Source organism: Nuphar pumila, chromosome 14 (assembly GCF_984573655.1).
Source record: "Nuphar pumila chromosome 14, dmNupPumi1.hap1.1, whole genome shotgun sequence".
Taxonomy (NCBI): domain Eukaryota; kingdom Viridiplantae; phylum Streptophyta; class Magnoliopsida; order Nymphaeales; family Nymphaeaceae; genus Nuphar; species Nuphar pumila.
The window spans coordinates 56204805-56225929 of NC_143262.1; the positions used below are offsets into that span (position 1 = coordinate 56204805).

General features: G+C 35.6%; 1 long non-coding RNA gene across 1 annotated transcript in view; it reads left to right on the forward strand.

Annotated features, from left to right (window-relative positions):
* Positions 1 to 21125, forward strand: part of LOC149816852 (uncharacterized) — a 41910-nt gene that overhangs the window by 20496 nt on the left and 289 nt on the right. The gene's annotated exons all lie outside the window — the stretch shown is intronic.

Consider the following 21125-nt stretch of genomic DNA (forward strand, 5'->3'; position numbering starts at 1 on the left):
CTTTTTACATAAAATATGTATTACCTAAAATATTACAACGACTAGTGTACCCTCTATTTCACTTTTATGGAAAAAGGCATTCTCGAACTTCTCTAAAAGATATTTTTGAAATGACATAACATTTCACATTTCAAAAAGTTACAATTCCAAAATGTAACGACTACTTTTTAAAAGCTATATAAACACACTCAAATAAACTATTCAAACAAGGAAATGAAATAGACGTGTGAGCTTACAACGAGAAAAATTCCTATTCGATATTTGAAAAGAGAGCCTTGAAAAAGAAAGAGAAAAAGAAAAGAAAGAAAAGAGAAAAAGTCAAGTCCAGCTCTTTGACAAAGAGTATCCTCTGAGTGACAAACAGAACATTCTGAGAATCCTTCATTCGTGCATTCATATCATTCTGAAGGTTCTATAGGAAGTATTGTAACTCTGTTATTCACTGTATTCTTTCTTTGTTGAAAGAAGTAGACCTCTGTGAAAGAGGGTGTTGCCCTTCTCTGTTGAGAGAAGAAGACCTCTGTGAAAGAGGGTGTTGTCCTTCTCTGGTGTGAGAAGAAGACCTCTGTGGAAGAGGGTGTGCCCCTTCTCTGTTGAGAGAAGAAGACCTCTGAGGAAGAGGGTGTTGTACTATTTATCCGGTGACTCGGATGTTATAGTGGAAAGCTCAAGTGGTTTGCTTGGGGACTGGATGTAGGTCTGGATACTGACCGAACCAGTATAAATTTTGTGTTTTATGTGTTGTGCCTTATTGCTTAATTATTTTATTTTATCGATCTTTATCATATTTCACTATTCACCCCCCCTCTAGTGGAATTTCAAGACTCACCTGTCTAAGCGCTCCAGAAGGATAAAAAATTGTGAATCCTAGAGAAATAACCGTGAATCCTATATGTACTTACTATGTTAATCCTATATTTACTAACTATTCAAATTAACTAGAAAAATAACATGCAATTAACTAACTATCTAAGCAAATATCAACTAATTGCAAACTTAGACTTAAAAGAGTAAAAGTTGTTCCCCGGCAACGACGCCAAAAACCCAGTGTGACTTTTAGCAATGATATTTTTAAAACATATTTTTATCATTGAAATTGTTTTGGAAAATTGCCACCCAAGTAATAAAATCGATTTCTCACGTAAGTGGTGAGTCAGATCGATCCACAGGGAACAAGATATACTCAAATTAAAGCTAAACTTTGCATTTTATTGATAATGAACTTGTTCAATTATACAAAATATTACAGGGAAAAATAAATTGAACAAGAACAAAAAGGAGCCATGTAGTGACTTAAACCCGCAAATACAAGGGCATTTTCATCATTTCACTTGATGCAACACTCGATCACTGGGACAAGATGCTCTTAACCTGCAACTTAATATCACCTGTACGGCAAAAACGAAGTTAGTAAAACTATCTATAAAGATTAAAATAACTATCTATAAATTAATTCTAAAAGTAATTGTTAATCTAATTCTACGTAAAATGAGAAACTACCAGAGCTAATTTCCTAAACTAATTATCCTAACGCTACAATTAACTCTGGACTAATGTTAGAAACCTAATATAACACTAAAAATTGGAATTAAAAAAACTACGTAAAATTGCCATTGACTATTTTACCCCCACATTGCATGAAACCCTAATTTCTGATAGGCGATTAGAGAATGAATAGCAGACGGCCTAAATAGAGCCCGATTGGAGCAATTTTTGTTCTATTGTATTTCTGACAGAACCAGAAATTCAGTGAAGTTTTTGGATCCTGAAAATCACTCTAAGAACTCCGGATATAGGAATCATAAATTCAAGGAAAAATATAAGATAAGCCTATCTGGAAATATTAAAATCGCAAAGGGCAAAACTACGAGAAATTAAATCTAAAATGCTAATTATTGAACTAATACATGTATACACCAATTCTAAACCTAATTGAACTATTAACCTATATAAAATACAAATTTAACAGGAAACTCAAAAACCTGGAAAACACCCCAATCGACTAGAATGAGTCTACTCGATATGTCGGGTTTACTAAGGGAAGCTAGTCTAACTTATTCAGACTAAGTAACATACTGTATAATAACTAATTATCCTCTAAACATGCTGGAAAAACTGAAAAATACAGAAATTACACCGACTTACTCTAATGAGCAATACCAAATTCTCTTAGAGGGGAAATGCATGTAAGCAACGCTTAATGCAAGATCTCAATTAACACATAAGCAACTTCAGCAAAAATAACCTATTCTACTCTAAACTAATTCATCAAACAACAAATATACTAATAACATTACAGTATCAAAACAACAACTAACTACTTACTTATTCCTTGGAATCCACCTAAACCACATAGACATCTCTTAATCGGTTTTAGATCCTCGGATTAGGCAATTCCCAAAAATGATGGCAAACATAAAAAAAGAAAACTCTAAGCTAACCTGTCTAGATTGATCAATACAGGAGAAACTAACTAAGTAGAACCTAAACTCATGCTGTAAACACAAATTTAAGAGAAATTTTAACGAAACTAATTAGCTACACCACACTAACTTTGCTATCATAGAAATAAATCTACTAAGGTTAACACACAAACTAAGTTAACTTGTAGATGTCATTCAACAAATAAATCTAAGCTAACACCGGATTCAAGCCCAGATTAACCACTTGAACTACCAAAAATTTCTGCACAAACAGAAACCAACCCGCAGTTACCAATCTAGATCATTCTATTTAAAACGCCCAAATCGCCTAAATTAGAACCACATCTTAAATCATGCAAACATGAAACTCAACAACCTAAATTTACATCACACTGAACTAACCTACTAATTAACAGTTAAAACAGCTAATTCTAATGCTACCACAGAAAATCAACAATTAAAAACTATTTACCCAAAAATGCTTAAATCGGGTAGAGGGAATCTACCTGATTTATTTGCTATTTGAATGCAACTCAGAACAAAACAGTAAACATCTCTATAGTATTAAAGACTACGTAAACACACATAGCAACACAACTAATTTATGCTAATTAACTGAACAAAGAAAATTCTAACACATACGATTCAGCCGGCTAGAATCAACCTAGCCGGTTTTAGCTTAGAGAGAGGAAAACGATGAAAATGGATTCCAAAATGCAAAACAACTCAAAATCTCCAAAGACATCCTACTTGGACTCGATCTAAGTGATGGCGCATGCACTGACTTTACACACTAAGGCTGACAGAAATACAGAAAATGCAGGCAATAAAAAGAAAACAGAGTCACACGCACAATTGGTTCTACGCTACAAGAGAGGGGTGAGAAAAGACTTACCGTGCGCAACTTCAGAAGTTCGATGATTGAAGGGGTCAAAGAAGAGGTGGAATCTGCCGAGGAGGTGCATCTACAACCCTTAATGGTGCTGTCTAACTTTGCTTTGTTGCAGGGTGCTGGAAACCGCAGCGGGTGGTACTCCAAAGATGGCGTGAAGGCCCGACGACACGGGTGATGTAGAGAGCCGGATGGAGATAGGGCCGGCTAGCTATGGAAGGGCAGGCGGCACCCTTGCCACAACTGGAGCACTTCCATGGCTGCTGTAACCTGCAAAATAAAGCATGAGAGGTTAGTTTTAGCAAGGGGAGAAGGGTAGGTGTGGAAAAGAGGAGAAATGAAGGGCGATAATGGCGGCTCCAATGGATTTTGCAGAAATTTCAGCAAACCCAAAGGAGGAGGAAGAAGATGGACTACTTGGTGGCTGAGAGAGGAGAGGGAGGAGTGAGAGTCGGGCAGAAAGGGGGCGCATTCTTCGAGGCAAAAATGCTACATTAGGTTTAGGGCATTATTTTTATATTTCAAGCACTCTTTTCTTGAAATTCCATAAAGAGATTAAAAAATACTTATTGTCTGGGCGCCCTTTTCTGAGGAGGCATTTAGCAAATGTTCTAAAACTGGAGTTTGGGCTAATGTGGGGTGGATCTTGGAGTTTTGGCCCAGATCCAAGTCCCAAATGACTGTTTGGATCCACTTTTGACCCGCTTTGCTCCGAGGTCCGACCCACTACACTGTAAATGCAACATCTCTCATTTTAAGTTTGATTCGAGCGAAATTCAAACCATAGCTCAATCATACCTAAATGCATCTAAGTGTGGGTTATAAACCTATAAATGATGTGTTTATGCAATAAAAATATATTATAATTGTGAGTAATTAACGCATCATCAGCAAGGCCAAGCAGAAATTGCCTTTAGCCTACTTTTAAGTTCGTAGAGTTAGTCACCTATGCAGGTCCTATATGGTCTTATGCTAGTCTATAGGATGGTAACCTAAATTTCAATCTCTCCAAGCTTCTATTTAGGATACAATGATCAGGATAACTCTGCCTTACCGTCACTTCACCTTTTCTATGATAACCCATCCATTTGGATTTTAATTTTAATGCATCATTTCTAATAAACCTTCATAAGAGAACATTTTCTAAAGACTTTAGTGTTGTCTTCCAAATTTTCAAAATTGACCTAATCTTAGGGAATAAACCTTACAAATGCATTTTATTGATTAGATCAAAAGGGTTTCTTATAAGAGTTGTCTAATAACATATGATCCTTCATAATCTGGATGTCATAGAGCTTTCGTTAAGAACCAATCCATTGGCTCATGATATAGATCAAGTAGATCCAGATATAGGATTCCATAAAGTTGGGACTACTAAGCTTGGTGGGGAACACACATGGGGTGTCCTTCCCTATTTTTGAACTCAATGGAAGGTCATGCAAGCTAGGTTAATATGACTCTAAGAATGAAAGAAGATTATCAAGGGCCTGGTCTATTTTTAGAGGATAGGGTTCCATAAATAGACAAGTCAAAGAAGGCTTATCTAGATTTAGCCTAGGTCCTTAGAGGTTTAACTAGAATTAATAGAATATTAAAAATATTTTGGTAATTTGTGTAAAGGATTTATGAGGTCCTCTAGGCCTACAAATAGTCTTCTATTTCCCTTTTGCATCTTTTGTTAAAGGAAATTAAGATTCCCTCTAAATCTCACCCTTCTTTCTCTCTTCAATCTCTTCTATATCTCACGTCTCTTTATCTCTATCTCTATCTCTCTTTAGGGCTCATCCCTCTCACTTCATCTCTTTGGTGAACAAACCTTTAGTGGGTTGTGTGCACTCACTTTGAGCGTTGACTGCTGCCCAAGGTCCAAGCAACCGAACACATGTCAACCCGAGTCCTAACAGTCTGCACCTTTTTTAGCCAAACCCTGATAGAACCAACCTCAACCTGCCTAGCCAACACTGGTCACCCTGGTCCGACTAAGTCAGCCAAGCTTGTTTCCTTACTCCCAATAAAGTGTGAACCTACCCAAACTAATATAATCCCACCTAAATCCTATAGAACCGAGAAAACCCATTAGACTTCAAAAAATCCCCAACCTAAACCGTGAGAAATCTGGATTTGAGTTTTGGACTTAGTGTTCCAAAAATAGACAAGTCAAAGAAGGCTTATCTAGATTTAGCCTAGGTCCTTAGAGGTTTAACTAGAGTTAGGCCCTCTAGGCCTATATATAGTCTTTTATTTCCCTTTTGCATCTTTTGTTAAAGGAAATTAAGATTCTCTCTAAATCTCACCCTTCTCTCTCTCTCTCTCTCTTTAATCTCTTCTCCATCTCACATCTCTCTATCTCTATCTCTATCTCTATTTAGAGCTTGTCCCTCTCACTTCATCTCTTTGGTGAACAGACCTTTAGTGTATCATGTGCACTCACTTGGAGCTTTGACTACTACCCAAGGTCCAAGCAACCCAACGCATGCCAACCTGAGTCTTGATGGTCTGCACCTTTTTGAGCCAAACCCTGATGGAACCAACCTCAACCTGCCTGGCCGACATTGGTCATTCTTGTCTAACTAAGTCAGCCAAGCTTATTACCTTACTCCCAATAAAGTGTGAACCTACCCAAACTCCTATAAGCCCACATAAATTCTATAGAGCCTAGAAAACCCATTAGACCTCAAAAAATCCCTAGCCCAAACCGTGAGGAATTTGGATCTAATTTTTGGACTCAATATTCTTCATTGTGTCCTTAACCAAGCCACTAAATTTCACAATTTATTGGGAGTAAGATAATAAGCCATTAGACTTCCAAAATATATTAGAACCTTACTGGCATGTCTACCCGAGTTAGTCTATTTAGACTTTGACCTAAACTGTGTTTGAACCCCTTAAACTCCCACGACCCAAGCACATACCTACTTGGTATCAGAGTAAACTCCATGCCTCTTAAGAAAGCCGATGACCTAATTCGAGAAATAAAACTGAAATCATCAATAAGTTTATGGAGGAGACCAACACCAAACTCGATGGTGTTGAAACTTGCATGGTCAATTTCAAAACCCTCCTCCAAAACATCACAAGCTTGCTGAAGCAACTCCAAATGACAGTCTAAGCTGCCCAGAAACATTTCCAATTCACTAACAGAGGCATGGGCTTTCATGAGGAGTATGACGATCATGAAGAGGAGGATGCACAAGGATCCATCCTTGGACAACACCGAGAGGAATCTGGAGCTGGCTTGAGGATGCAACAATTCAACATTTCCCTTTTGTGCCATGTCAAAATTCCCTTTCTCACCTTCACGGGAAAAGACCCCCATGATTGGATGTACAAAACCAAACAGTACTTTGTAAGCTAATTTGTGGCCCCAAAAAATAGATTTGAATGCACCATAGCCCACCTTGATGGTGAAGCTTTAGGATGGTACCAATGGCATGAGCAACACCATGGGACACCTACTTGGCATGAGTTCGAAAGAAAACTCTTAAAAAGTTTTGGACCCTCACCCTACATTAACCATAAGATAGAGTTAAAAAATGTCAAGCAAAAGGGATTCATCCAAAAATATCAAGCAAAAATCAAGGACCTAAGTACCATGTGCGGAGATTCATATGAACTAAATTTGGTAGGCACATTAGTGGGATGACTAAGAGATGAGATTAGGGTTAAGCTCATGGCGCTAGACCCTCATACCCTAGATGATTATTTTCTAAAGGCTAGGGTGTTGGAAGAACATATGAAAAAAATATCATTTGTAAAATGGCCTAGTCGACTCCCTGATAGGTTAGGAACCTGCATCCCAAGCAAGGAAGAGGGAGCCAAAACAAAATTCAGTTATGTGGATCCCTTCAAAATTTTGAAAAACAAAAACAAAGGGTTTTCCACTAAAAAAATATTTTTTCTTTGAAATGGACCCAAAACCGGATCCAGACTATGAAAGAGTGTATAGACCGTTCTTCAAGGTAAAGTGTCTTTCCTCCTCTGATAACCAAGGATCAATCGAACCAGGAACCCTCGATTATTGTTTTTGGAGCAGCGGTATTGCAAAGATTTGTACCTCGTATGAAAGACCTAGAAAAAAATGAGCTTGGAGGCAAGAACCAAAAAATTCAAGAAAAAGACACCAAAATGAACAATATATGAACATTAGGGCTATCACAAACTTAGAAAAATGTATAAAATAAATAAAATAAAGATTAAACAAACTAAATCTCACATCGAGCTTAGGTAGCCCTTTCTACGTTGATGAGTGTAGGAGAGCACAGACGACACTTCGTCTATGTGTGGGCTTCAAAAAGGGGTGAGACAAGGGGATCTGGGTCTGAGACTGGGCTCGATGGAGGCTTAGACTAGGCTAGTCAGATAAGCAAAGTAGGCTAGGTTAGTCATCTAAGCTAGGTTAGGGTCTGTCAAGATTCTAGCAGAGTGATAGTGTTAGAAGGGACAAAGGCCAAATCTAAAATAGGGAGAAAGAGAACCCCTATTTATAATTTTCTAGGTGGATCCAGATGCATTTCCTATGTTTCTAAGATCCATCTAAATGAATGGTTCCTAAAAGGAAGGTTTTTTTAACAAAGGCCATGATTTAGCCAAGGTTTATTGCCTTGAATGAAGAGGTTTTCTAAGGAAAGGGGATTTTGGGGTTTGTAAGGTTTCCAACCATGAATTTAGAAGGTTGTGAAGGCAAATCCCGTCCCAAAGGCATAAAAAAAGGTGGTTGATGATAAGTTGGTGTCAACGCTGACAACAAGTTGCTATGGCGACAACTTATAATAATAATAATTCTTAGCCTATGATGATAATTCTTGATAAAAAAAGAGCTAATAATACCTTTTAATGCTCTAATGACAAGTTAGTTGTCGCCAGCATTTTTTGTGCAAAATGCTAATGACAACTTAACTTGTCATGAGCAAAATTGTGTAAAACAAGCATGATTGGCTAATTTGTTTCATCCATAGCTTCCTATTCATATATTAGTTTGAGGTAATTTTTATTGCATTAAAAAGCTAACATCTTCAACTTTAATATAATTTTTAAGTGAAAAACAAAATTAGATAATTTTGGTGATAAAACTATCCTTGAAATGAGCCTTACCTAAAAACAAGTTTTTTACTAAACAAGTCACCTTGTTTTGGTTATAACTTTCTACTCAGATGTCGTATTGACCTGATTTTTTGCTAGTTAAAAAGTTGAAATCCTCTAGTTTAATTTATATTTTAGACAAAAACCATAAAGTTGTCATTTTAGAGACAAAAAATTAAGATAGAGTTAGCAGAACATTAAAATGAGCTGAAAACACTAAATTTCGATACATGACTCATGACATGAAATGACAGTCAAAATTTTTGTGTCTATAAATGCTCATCTTTGTTGTTGAATATGTGAAGTTTGATCGATTACAAACAAGTAGACACACTAGCCTTGAAAGTTGAAAGCATTGGCTCTGACAAAGTATTTTTGAAAAGAGATCTTTGACAAGAAATATAGACAACTTGACAGTTGATATTAGCTAAAGGCATGTACATAACTTAATACGAGGGTATCTCTAAGGTGCCAGACTCTTACAGGTGGAGAGGTTTAGCCAAACAAGGTTGGACTGCAAACTAAGTTAAGTACCTTCTTTCACATGAAGGCTTTCTCTTGAACTCGGTGTTGTGAGCAAGAAATCTTGCTATACGAGATTAGACAAAGACGAAACAAGTGTTTTGTTGCTTGAAAATGCATGAAAGATGGCTATGGTTTTGACAAAGACAAAAACTTTTTTTTTTAAGAGTAAGACAAAGACAAGCTTTTTGGGGCAAAAACATCTAGAAGATTGAGACATTTTTTACTTTTGACAAGATTGAATGAAATGATGCCTTTTTAGAAATGCGCCTTTAAAAATAAGATTGGGTTTAAGACGGTTTATGCACTCATCGGATGGGTTTCAAATTGCTTCATCAATATGTGGGATAACCTATGAACCGAATGTCCATCTATTAATAAGATGATCATAATTTAGGACTTGGTAGGCCTTTCCTAATGAAAAATGGGACAATTGTGTGTCTAGGAGCTATGTTAGTTGCAAGAAAACTTGTTAGTAATATGTAAAAAATTTGTATATGACATGACATGACATGATTATGTATGGTGAAATGCTCTAATTTGACCCATTATTATCAAGGTGGTCCTGAAGCAAGTTCTTAAGACAAATTTTTTGATGCATGAAATATCATTTTTTTGAAAAAAACAATGCAAGAGACACTTGGAATTAGCTTGCTTAAAGTCAATATTGTCATCTTTGATGAAAAAGGGGATTATGTTGACAAAATATATTTTTAGACATTCCTCACTCCTTGGCCTGATGATTAGTCGTTAAATATGGAAGGGTCTTGTCGATGACCAACTATCAGTCTCAAGACAAAACAAGTAAGACAAAATACAACCAGACAAAGACATTTTAAAAGTTTGACTCAAAATGACACTTCTTGAAAAAGCTATAACAATGATTTGTGCATTGTGAAAAACTCAATTTGGATAAAATTCATAAAGATTGCAAATTTTTTTTATCAAAACAATCTTGTCATAGGACCAACTTGTAGACCTTTATGGGTCAAATGAGACAATATGAATGAATGATTGCAATACAAATGTTATGGGTGAGACAATCAAATCATGATGCTAAAGAACTTCATAACAAACAAATGACAAGACAAAGATAACATTTATGAATGACAATGGTGCATAATATAATGCTAAGTACCATGTTAGGACAATGTGCATGATGACCTAAGTCTAAAAATGATGCTCCATTTTTTTTGAAAGAAAAAGAAACTCGCCCTTGCTAAAAGAATGCTAAGAACAAATATGTTATTCATTTGACTAGATGATTGCCATGAAAAGTGTTGCAGGCGAGATAAGAATGAGTGCATGAGAGTGTTCAACTTGCATTATTCAACAACAATATTTTTTTTGCCAATGTCGATCTGATTTCACTTTTCACTTTTTGCCTCTAATTAAAGTCATCATAAAATAAACAAGCTTGCTCTTCTTCACTAGAATAATTCTTCTATTTGACCCTAAAATTTTGAAGGAGTTAGTCATTGAAGTGCATGTATAAGCTCCTGGTTTAATAGCTTCCAATCTAATTTTACAAAGATTGAGACTCTAGAAACTTCCAAATGAGTAAGACTCATTGGCTACGTAAGTAGGAAATGAAAGCTTCAAGCATACAAAAGCCTGTGACTTTCTAATCTGATGCACTTTACCCTCTTCACTCCATGGCTTGCATCAAACTGGCCCATATTGAATATTTCTAAATAGCCAATCATTTTCCAAAGAATTTGAAGAAAACAATTAGGACATGGGTTATTAAACAAAGTGAAAGGTAATAACGATGGCAAGGGATGAAATGGCAATGATGATAGCAAGGGATGAAATGATAATGACTTTATTTTTTTATTTTTTCAACTTTGGGTATCACGAGGCTCAAAAGGAATATAAATAAAGGTTAGACACATCATTCTTGAACGTGAGGCTCAAAGAAACAACCAAGGTAAAGGGATCTTAGGCATATCTTTCTTGAGATCATTGATCGTAGAGGAAGCATTGAAATTTTTGGAGCTTTCTCACATTTTTCTTTTTTCCAATAATGCCTCTCTTTTTTTCTTAATGCTCTTTTTTGGCATTTTTAGAACTTTTTTTATGCTCTTCATAAAAAATATCATAATATAATGTCTGAATGAGTAGGTTTTGCTTTGTACAATGATATAATCAACTTAGTCCTTCTCAAGGATATTGAAAACAAGACTTAGGAGCAAAATGTATCATAGCATAAGATAGATAAGTCCACAAGATCGATCAAAGGAGGGGATGAGAAGCAAAGACAAAATAGAAGGCAATCTGAACATCTTTCAACTTGAAGATTTTTTTCTCTAAGTGAATCATTTTGGTCTTAAATCATAAAATATAAGTTTGTACATTCCCATGTATGATTCATCCTTTGCTATATTTTGGATTCATAAAGAGATTTACTATTGTATTTCATTGCAAGTTTTTTATTTTATGTTGTCCTCTCTTAAAGGGCCTAACCTTCAAGTTTCCTTTTCACAATAATGAAAAAGAAAATTACTATTGCTAATGATATAAGGAGTGGGATAAAGTGCATGTGAATTTTTCATAAATGCGATGACTTAAAAAAACCCTTTCAAATGATAAATATTTTATAGTAAAATATGCAATCCTTTTGAAAATTTTAAATTTTTTTTTATTTTCAAGAAATTTTTTATTTTTTGGGATTTTTTTCTATTTTTTTTAAATTTTTGAAATGACTATTTACAAAGACAATCATACAACTTATTCATATTTCCAAATGATGTAGGAATGATGGACACATGGCTTTGGGCTGCAAGAGGTTGAGAGCATACCTGATCCAAATGGTGCAGTCTTGCTTCCTATGATTTTCTGATGCAGAGTAGAGGATGAGGTTCACTTTGAATCTGACCAAGTGATAGACTACAAATGTTGTGATGGTAGGTCCATGCCATTTTCCTTATGAGGTGTATGTTGACCCATATTTTGATTTTGTCCTCTTTCTTTCCAACCTTGATCTTTTAAAATATTAGGATTTAAACTTTTACACTAATATTGCCCCAAATATGGCTATCTGAGATGATAGATGATGTTTATCTTCTACATTAGTGAAAATATTTGCTGACCTTTTAGCTCTCTTGACCCAGCATAGATTTGTTGTGTATAGTGCAAGTTGCATGTGACTCTTTCACTATTTTTAACATTAGTGGCAGAAGCTCGAGCTGAATATGTGAGGATCTTAGTTACTCCATGGATGCTACTTATGGTCTAAGCTGAGATCACAAGGCTGAGGAATATCATGAGCATAGGCATGACAAGGTTGCATCTTTTTTTAACAAATTTTGAGTTGTCCTGAGAAATCTTATCAATGAAATTTTCTTCTTCCTTAAGAGAGGCATGAGGAATATCAACTTTTTGGAAAATCTTTGTGAGATAATCTAGACAATTCATTTCTGCATGGTCATCTACATCTGCTAAGTTGGATAAGTCAAAATCTTTTATCGCATCAACACATTTAGGATCATCCTCTTCAATGAGATTTTCATACACCTTTTTTTCCTTCAAGGCGGGAGAACCAGTGGTTGATTCTAACATGGTATGAGATCTTTCTTTTGGAATCATAGTAGGATTTTCTTCTTCTAGAGCCTTCATAAGGCTTTCCTCTTCTAAAGCCATGACAAAACTTTCATCTTTTGAATCCTTGGCAAGACTTTTCTCTTTTGAAGCCATGACAAGACTTTCATCTTTTGAATATTTGGCAAGAGTTTTCTCATTCTCCTTTATAATGACAACCTTAGTGAATGACTCGGGCACAACCTCTTTTTCTGGAAGTGGATGAGAAGCATTCTAGACTTGAGTATCACATTCATAGACCTGAATATTTACAAACTATGGTGGTTTCAACAACTGTGAGGCTCTTTTTTTTATCAACAAAGTTAATTTAGACTTTGAGAATTATGGAAAAATTGTTCAATATTGGTTCAACTTTTCTAATCATTTTAACTTCCTTATTTTGAGTGCAACTAGGTTCCTCCGAAGTTTCTTCATCTTGCAGGATCAGTTTACCTTTGTTAATGTGGTCCTGGATTATGTGCTTAAGAGAAATACATCCTTCAGTATCATGACCCAAGACCTGATGATATCTACAGAATTTTGTTGGGTCCCTTCCTTTCATCTAGGGAGGGTTTGACACTAAAGTGAATATCAATTATACTAATGTTAATGTACTTCTATCAGAATATCAGACGTCCTTAGATGAATCCTACTCACACAATCCTTAAGACAACACAACACTATGCACATGGACTAAAAGATACATGCTTATATGACTTACCTAAATAAAACAAAATTAAATGGCATAGATATTATCTAAATGCATCATCCCCTATATGGGACCTGCTTAACGTCCAACTAATGAAATACAATTGAAACAGTTAATGACAAATGGCTAACTGACTTGCCTAATATGTAACATTAATTGATAAATGACCTATACTATATCAAACATCTGATCAAATTCTTACTTAATACAAAAAGAAATATAAATTACTGTACTATACTAACATGACTAAGATAAGGCAATTACACATTGTTAGACTGAATGCAATTTAGGTAGGGCCCATGCACAATTTCCTTAAGATGGAATTCAATTACCTTTTATTAGCCAAACTCGTCAGCCCAATTGGGCCCACGCATTTTGGTTTAAGCAAGATTTCAATTAAAAGAAAATCCCTTCTTGTATTCAATGAGTTCAACTTTTAAGGAAGGTAATTCAAAATTTGTGACTTACCTTACTTATTCAGACAAGAAAGCGATAACCCTCAGGCTGGGTCTTCAAAGAAGACCTAGGCTTTCCAGTTTCAACTCCCACAAAAAATATGGGAACCCACTAACTTACCAAAAATCGCTCAATGCTTGAATTTCCAAAATTGCCCTCTATTTGAATTTCGAATTCTATAAAATTATGCTAAATAGCTACTTGAACTAAACTCTATACTAACTATATTAACTAATGCAGGGGCATACTAAGCTATATAAAAAAAATATCGTGAACAACTATAATTAATATTAACAACAAGATGAAAAATTAGATTTAAACTAACTTTTGACTAATTAAATTCCTAGCCTAACTGCAATACACTAATTTTAGAAATCATTGAATTTACTGAACTGACTAAAACTCACACCTTTAAGGTCTATCAATGGCTGCCTCCATCTATGAAGAAGACAACAACCATGATGGAACTTGAGTTTGCAACAAAACGAAGAAAAATGACTTTTAATCAAAATGCATAATTAATTACAATAAAAATTTCTAACATAACACACCTCAAAAATCAATCTTAGCCTACCACAACACACTATTTACATGCCTTAACCTACTGTATTCTGCTAATAAAAAAAAATAGAACTCAAACTATGAAAACCGGCTAGACTACACCTAGCCGATTTTGACAATTTCACTAAAACACACAAGAACAAAATGGTTAATACACTGATCTAAATTAAAACTCAACATTATAACTCTGTAAAAATGAGATTTTCAGGCATGACCCTAACTATAAAAAAAAGAAATAACAAAATCGGATTTGGGTATGAGCACACAACAAAGGTTGACTCGATCTATGCTAAAAGAAAGGGGTGAGAAAGACTAACCTCTAGGGAGTCCGCCGAAAGAGGGGGTGAGGTAGAGCGGTCAATGGAAGATGAAGTCACGCCCTAACACATCTTTGAAGGTCTACATGGTGGTTCTACGATGCTGCACCCATCCGGAGGTCGATTCGAGAGGATTAGAAGAAGGAGAAGATCGCATGGGAGGTAGGATCGGCCACTCCTCGTGGATGTAGACGGCACACTGACAGGGAAAACCTCCTTAGGTCTGCACCACCTGCAAAAACATAGTACAACCAACAAAGAAAAGACAACACAAAAGTGAAGAAAAAAATGGAGAAGAGAAGAGAAGGGTGTGTGGAAGAGAAGAAGGTACAGAAGAAAGAGAGAGAGAGAGGAGAGAGAGGGTCAATTTTCCAACTTCCAAAAACGTGTGATCTGAAAATTTTACACTATTTAAACTCTAGATTCTAACTAATTCAAAAAGCCTCCTAGTTATAAAGTCATTTTTAGCTAAATACCTAAGTTACTTGTTATTTGCACTAAACTACCAAAACAAGTTAGAAAGAGGTGGTTTTTGGAAAACATTTATGAAAAACACTTTAGATCACGTGGGTTTATAGATATTTAGGATTTGGGTCCAGTCCAAGATCCAAATTGAAGCTCTTGGGTCAGAACTGGATCCAGTCTACCTCAAAATCTGATCCAAAACCCTAAAAATACGATATTTTCCTTGTTTTAACTTCGATTTGAGTGAAATTTGAACTGAGACCTATTTATACCTAAATACATCCATTCATGGGTTCTAAACCATTAAAACATGTGAAAATGCATGAATATTGCATAAGAATGATGTGTATTTCATTCATCATCAAATACCCCCATTCTTGAATGTTTGTTAGTCCCTTAACAAACTAAACTAAACTATCTAAGTTATAAAACTAGAAAGTAAACAAATATGCAAATAAAAATAAAAATAAAAATAAAAATAAAATGTCCAACTCACATTCGTAGGAATCACGGTTGCATTTAGCTCATGCAACAAGCCCTTTAAACCCATGGGTTACCCTAGTGGACGAGTAAGGTCTCGTGAGGGTTTGCAGAGATGCTACCCACAAACATCAATGTCATGCAAGAAATAAAAATTCTTTTTCAAAAAAGTATTAGGCAATTAAGAATTTTGTTTCAGCAAATATTTCATGTAATTTACACTCTCATAACACATTTAAAATTTTCACACCTCCACAGTAAAAACTTTTTCCTTTCACTTTTCTAAAAATTGCAATTATTTATGATTTTTCCTCAGAAAGTTAAGTATTATCATGTTATTTCATTTATCATCACTTGTATATTTTTTGCATAGTAATTCACAATTATTCCTAAGAAATGAATTTTTTTCATTAAGCTTATTATTTTTCTATGGATTTTCAATTTTCATATTTTTCAATTAAGCACTATTTCAAATTTCTAGTGTTTGTGACCCATGTAACGAGTTTTAGGTCAGTGACTCCCAGGCCAGACAACCTTAGGGCACAAGATACAGAGTATCCCTTAGACTTAATTGCTCAAGTCACTAGACCTTCCATTTTAATAGTTTATGTATAGTCTTCCTCTTGTCATATGCGATGTCTCTATCTATTAGGCTTTCCATAAAGTCCATGTAACAAGCTCCCAAACCAGGTGGCTTTAGGGCACCAGGTGTAAAACACCCTTCAAACTCTACTTACTCGAACCAAATAGGCCACAAATATCGACTAGACAAGAAGATGATCTCCTTCGTTATCCTTTTCATCATAAGACTCAAACACTTCAACTTGTGTCTAAGTTCAACTATTGAGGATCACGAAGACATCAACAACTAAAGGTATGCTCTTTTTCTTTTAAACTCATATATCTAAAGATTTTTCATTTGCTTAGTTTTTCAAAAACATATTGTGCATACTTATACTTTAGTGATTCAAAACAATTCTAACATTCAAATACTATCTTTTCTTTGCAATTTTCATAAATAACTACTCCTTTTTAGATTTGTTCAAATTTTTTTTTCATATGGGGCTTAAAAATTTCTAAAATGTCAGATTATGCAAAAACATTCATAAATGCTACAAACTTGTTTCTTAAATACCTAATTTTATGAGTTTTAGCTACCTAAACAGAGAAAAGAAAAGAAAAAAATTTAGTGTGCATCTAAACCATCCCCCCATGCTTGAATGACACTGTCCCTAGTGGCATACAAAATATGTAAATATACAATGTAGATGCACACTAAAGAACAATAAAATAAACATGGGAGAAAAAATAGATACAACCTGATATGTGCAGGGCTTCTTGAGCTAGTAACGGGAGGCTATATGGCACTTCTCATCAACACCAGATGAACTAACATTATATGTATCCAGCAGTTAAATCTTTGCTACTCATCCATCTTCGCATTAAATATGACTCAGGTATTTCTTATATCTTCTCTTGATTGAGTGCCTTTAATGCATGACGACATAAAATACCTTTGAATTCATATGTTTTGCACATACATTCAACTATTCTGTTGTCAACATTGTACGTAACATATGCTTCTTGCCTTTTCTGATGCTCTTTGTTCTCCCATACAATATGGTATTTGTGCATATTCTTGGTTTGCATATGTCCTTTTATGTTGTAATTCATGACATGTATAACCTCCTTCTTAATCCATTTAAATACAGTTAGTGTATATAGAATTTTAGGTCGCATCAATATTTTCATGCCCAAAGTTACAAGACGTGTGTTGAAGCATTTCACATCTTGTTCAAGCTTATTCTGTCTAAGACCGTCTACAAATAACTTATATTATTTCATGAAGCGAAACATTGTTAAACATGAATACAAGGTTTTCTTCAGTGTGGCATGCATAGATTTAGCTCTTTGTGTGCTTATCATACCTGCACAAAAGTATTGTCTTCCATATGCCAATGCCCACTTCTCTTTGTCTGCATATAAATTTTATAACCATACATAGTCTTCAAGGTCGTACATCTGAATCATTTTCTCTCAATCAGACATAAAGGTGACCTTGTCTACCCTCTTAAGTACATACCTTGTAAACTTTTTATCAAACCATGCCTTCTGATTAAATATGTGTCCTGTGTTCTTTGTTGTATTTTGAAAGATATGTCATAAACATAGGCGATGATGTGCATCTGGCCATACATGAGATACTGCAGCCGCAATTGTGTGATCACCATCTGTAAGTACAACTTCAGAGTGCTTTCTATGTATTGCATGTCTAAATACTCTGAACAACCACTCAAAGCTTTCTTTGGTCTGGTTATACAAAAAAACGCTGCCTAATATGCAACTCTGTGAGTGATGGTTTACTCCAACAAACTGTGCAAATGGCCACTGCTCAGTATTAATTTTCACTGTCGTATAAAAAATAAGCACAACATTGAAGCATTCATAATCTACTCTTGACTTTGAATCTGCCCAAAACATATTACAGCATATCCATCTTCATCTAGTTGCATTGCACTAAAGAAACTAGGGTCATTGCTTTATTTCTTCTGTAAGTAATCAACCAAAGAGCATATTTCTCCTTTTTTCATGTTAGCTGTCATCTTCCTTCTCAAGTGGTTTCGTAGATCCATAGGTGTTAATGGAACATTCTCGCGACCACCATCTATGTGCACGCATAAATTATATGTCTTTCATGGTGCAATGTCGGTGCTATCAGCTATTTCAGCAATTGCAGCATGCACTTTAGTTACTTTACGATGTGACCTTAACATAGGACTCATATATGAAACTGCTAATTCATGGTTATGATCACTGATTAAAGTATGAACTACATATTTCTCATTTATAAGTCTTCTTAACACCATTCTTGCTGGACAACCACATCTTGAATATGGCTTGCTCCTTGTTGGATTTCCACTTGACTTCTTCCAACCTTCCTTAGAACAAACCTATATCTTTCTCACCACGACACCCTATGCATTTTTTGACCAAGAATACCTTCTAACACTGAAGCCAAGTTTTAAGGCATAATCATTATAAAATTTATATGCAGCTTCCTTATTATTAAACTGCATTCCTTCTACGGAAATAGAGTCAAGTATACTATCATGTACATTCCCAGTGCCTACACCTTTATCAAGTGTACTGTCATGATTGTCTACCTCATTATCAAATTGCATTCCTTTTGCTGAAAGATTCAAGTCAAGAGTGATCCAATGCCTACACCCTTCTTATCACGTGCATTATTATTGCACATGTTTACTTCTTTAGGTACGTCATTAGTACAGATGTTCACTTCTCCATAACTTTTCACTGATTGAGATACATCATCTTCACTGCAACTAGATGATAAGCTCACCACTGTCATAAGCAAGATATCAATTTGCGTTAGCCAGCGCATACGTTTACTATGATTTACTTAAGATTCATATAACAACGAATACAGATTAGTTAAGCAAGTCAAGGAAATGATTGAATGAATCATAGTATTTGCTTATACTATGCATTGAGTTGTTATTTACTATGCCAATAAAAGAAATGATTTAACGTATATGTGTTGATGATAGTGATTCATGTGACAACAATTTAATTATATGTACGATGTTGAAAAGCGATTTTAATAGAAATCGCTAAAATTAACAGCGATTTGAATACACAAATCGTCACCACAGGCACACAATAATGTATTTCCGCACGCACACATTTTTAAATCATACTACAAATATCTTACAAATCGATACTAGAAAACACATAATATCTTACAAATCGATATACATATCGCATAATATATTACAAATCGATACGGCAATTCAGCATAATGGCTTACAAATTGACACTACAAAACACATAATATCTTACAAATCGATATACATATCACATAATATATTACAAATTGATACAGAAATTTAGCATAATAGCTTACAAATCGATATTAACAAACAATACAATATCTCACAAATCGGTATTATGTTATTACAACCGCGATTTGCGTTACATTGCATATACTGAGTGAATGGACAATACCGGATGGGGTAGAGGCCCTTCCTCGCTTCTGTAAACAAGCATTCTTGTCAATAGGTCCCACAACCCTACAAATATCTTTAATTTTCCAACCGTCAAAAATACATTCACCTGCAATAACAAAACAATGCCTTAATGGCAATCACGATGACATACGTTCTTCAACAATAGCATGATGACATGGAAAGGTACTCACGATGCCTTAATGACACTTCTTGGAATGTTTGTGTGTCGTTGCTTTTTTCCATACTGCCTAATGAAAATAAAGAAGAAGAGAAGACTGTAAAAAGAGATGGCCGAGAAATGCCCCTATGACGACCACCAATGATCGAACGAGTCGACCGATTTATAGTTATCTCCACGAGGTAAGAATGAACCCGAGAATATTTTGTAACACAAGGCACGAATGAGAAGACGGCAATGTATTGTGACACAAGCTAAAAACCAAGGTGGGAACTTGGACTCAGGACGACGACAAAGGGTGCTCCAACGACAGCAGACGACGACAAAGGGTGCTCTGACAGCGGTAAAGGGTGCATCGTCAAAGGGAGCTCCTGTTACAGCAGATGATGCATCGTCAAAGGGTGATCCGCTGGCAGCATAGGAGTTTACTGCTTAGGGCGAAAACAGAACGTTTGGACTTTTTGAAGAGTTAAGATCAGAACTCCCTTTTCTGGATGGAGGACATTTTTGTCCTTTTCTCGAACCATCGTTTCATGGCGGGAAAAGGGTACTAAAGTCTTTGCAACCACACCAGACTCTGATGCTAAGTGATGCTGACACACACAAGAATACAAGCCTCACGTGCTTATATATGTTGCGCTCATTGGGACCCCCAAAGATGCACTATAGAAAACCGTGCATCTTCGGAGAGAACACACAACACCCTCCCAAAACCGAAAACACAAGGGAGATGAAGGATAGGGAAGAGGGAAGAGGTCGGCTAGCTTGGGGAAGACTTGAGAGAGAGAGAGAGAGAGAGAGAGGTAATGGGGCCCGACTTTAGGAGAGAGAGATAAGGGAGAATGAAGTTGGGAAGGTTAAGGGGTTGTGAAGGAGTTAGAATGAAGGAAATCTCTAACCAAAATAGGTTAAAGCTAATTCTCTACCAAATGTAGCTTAGAGAGTAATTCTCATTAAGAGACTGTAAACACCCCAAATCAAGAATAAATACATTACAAAACACAAGTATAAATGAGAGAGCTTAGGTATTTATAGACCCAAAGCTAACCACCCTCGCCACCTCAGCCAAGCTAACCACCCATGCCATCTCAATAGTTTACAATACCCAAATTACCCTTTACAAAGCATTTAAACACTGCCCAAGTCTGCTTGAACCCACCCAGGCTAGATCCCTTAGCCGATTTACTTAAACAAGGCTAGCCGTCTAGAGCTTGTGACCTTGGCTTCGCCTTGGGTTGCAACAGATGCTTTATTCATTTTGGGTTGTATATGAAATCTGAGTGCCATCTTCAGAGGCAAATTAAGATTTTTTTTCAGCAAAAAGTTTGCCTTTAAAGATGCGAAATTTATTATGTCCTGGTCATTGATTATAGTGCTAGTGTGGGTAATCGTTCCATGTTTTATGCACAGTGAACAATGACATGCCATGTTTTCCA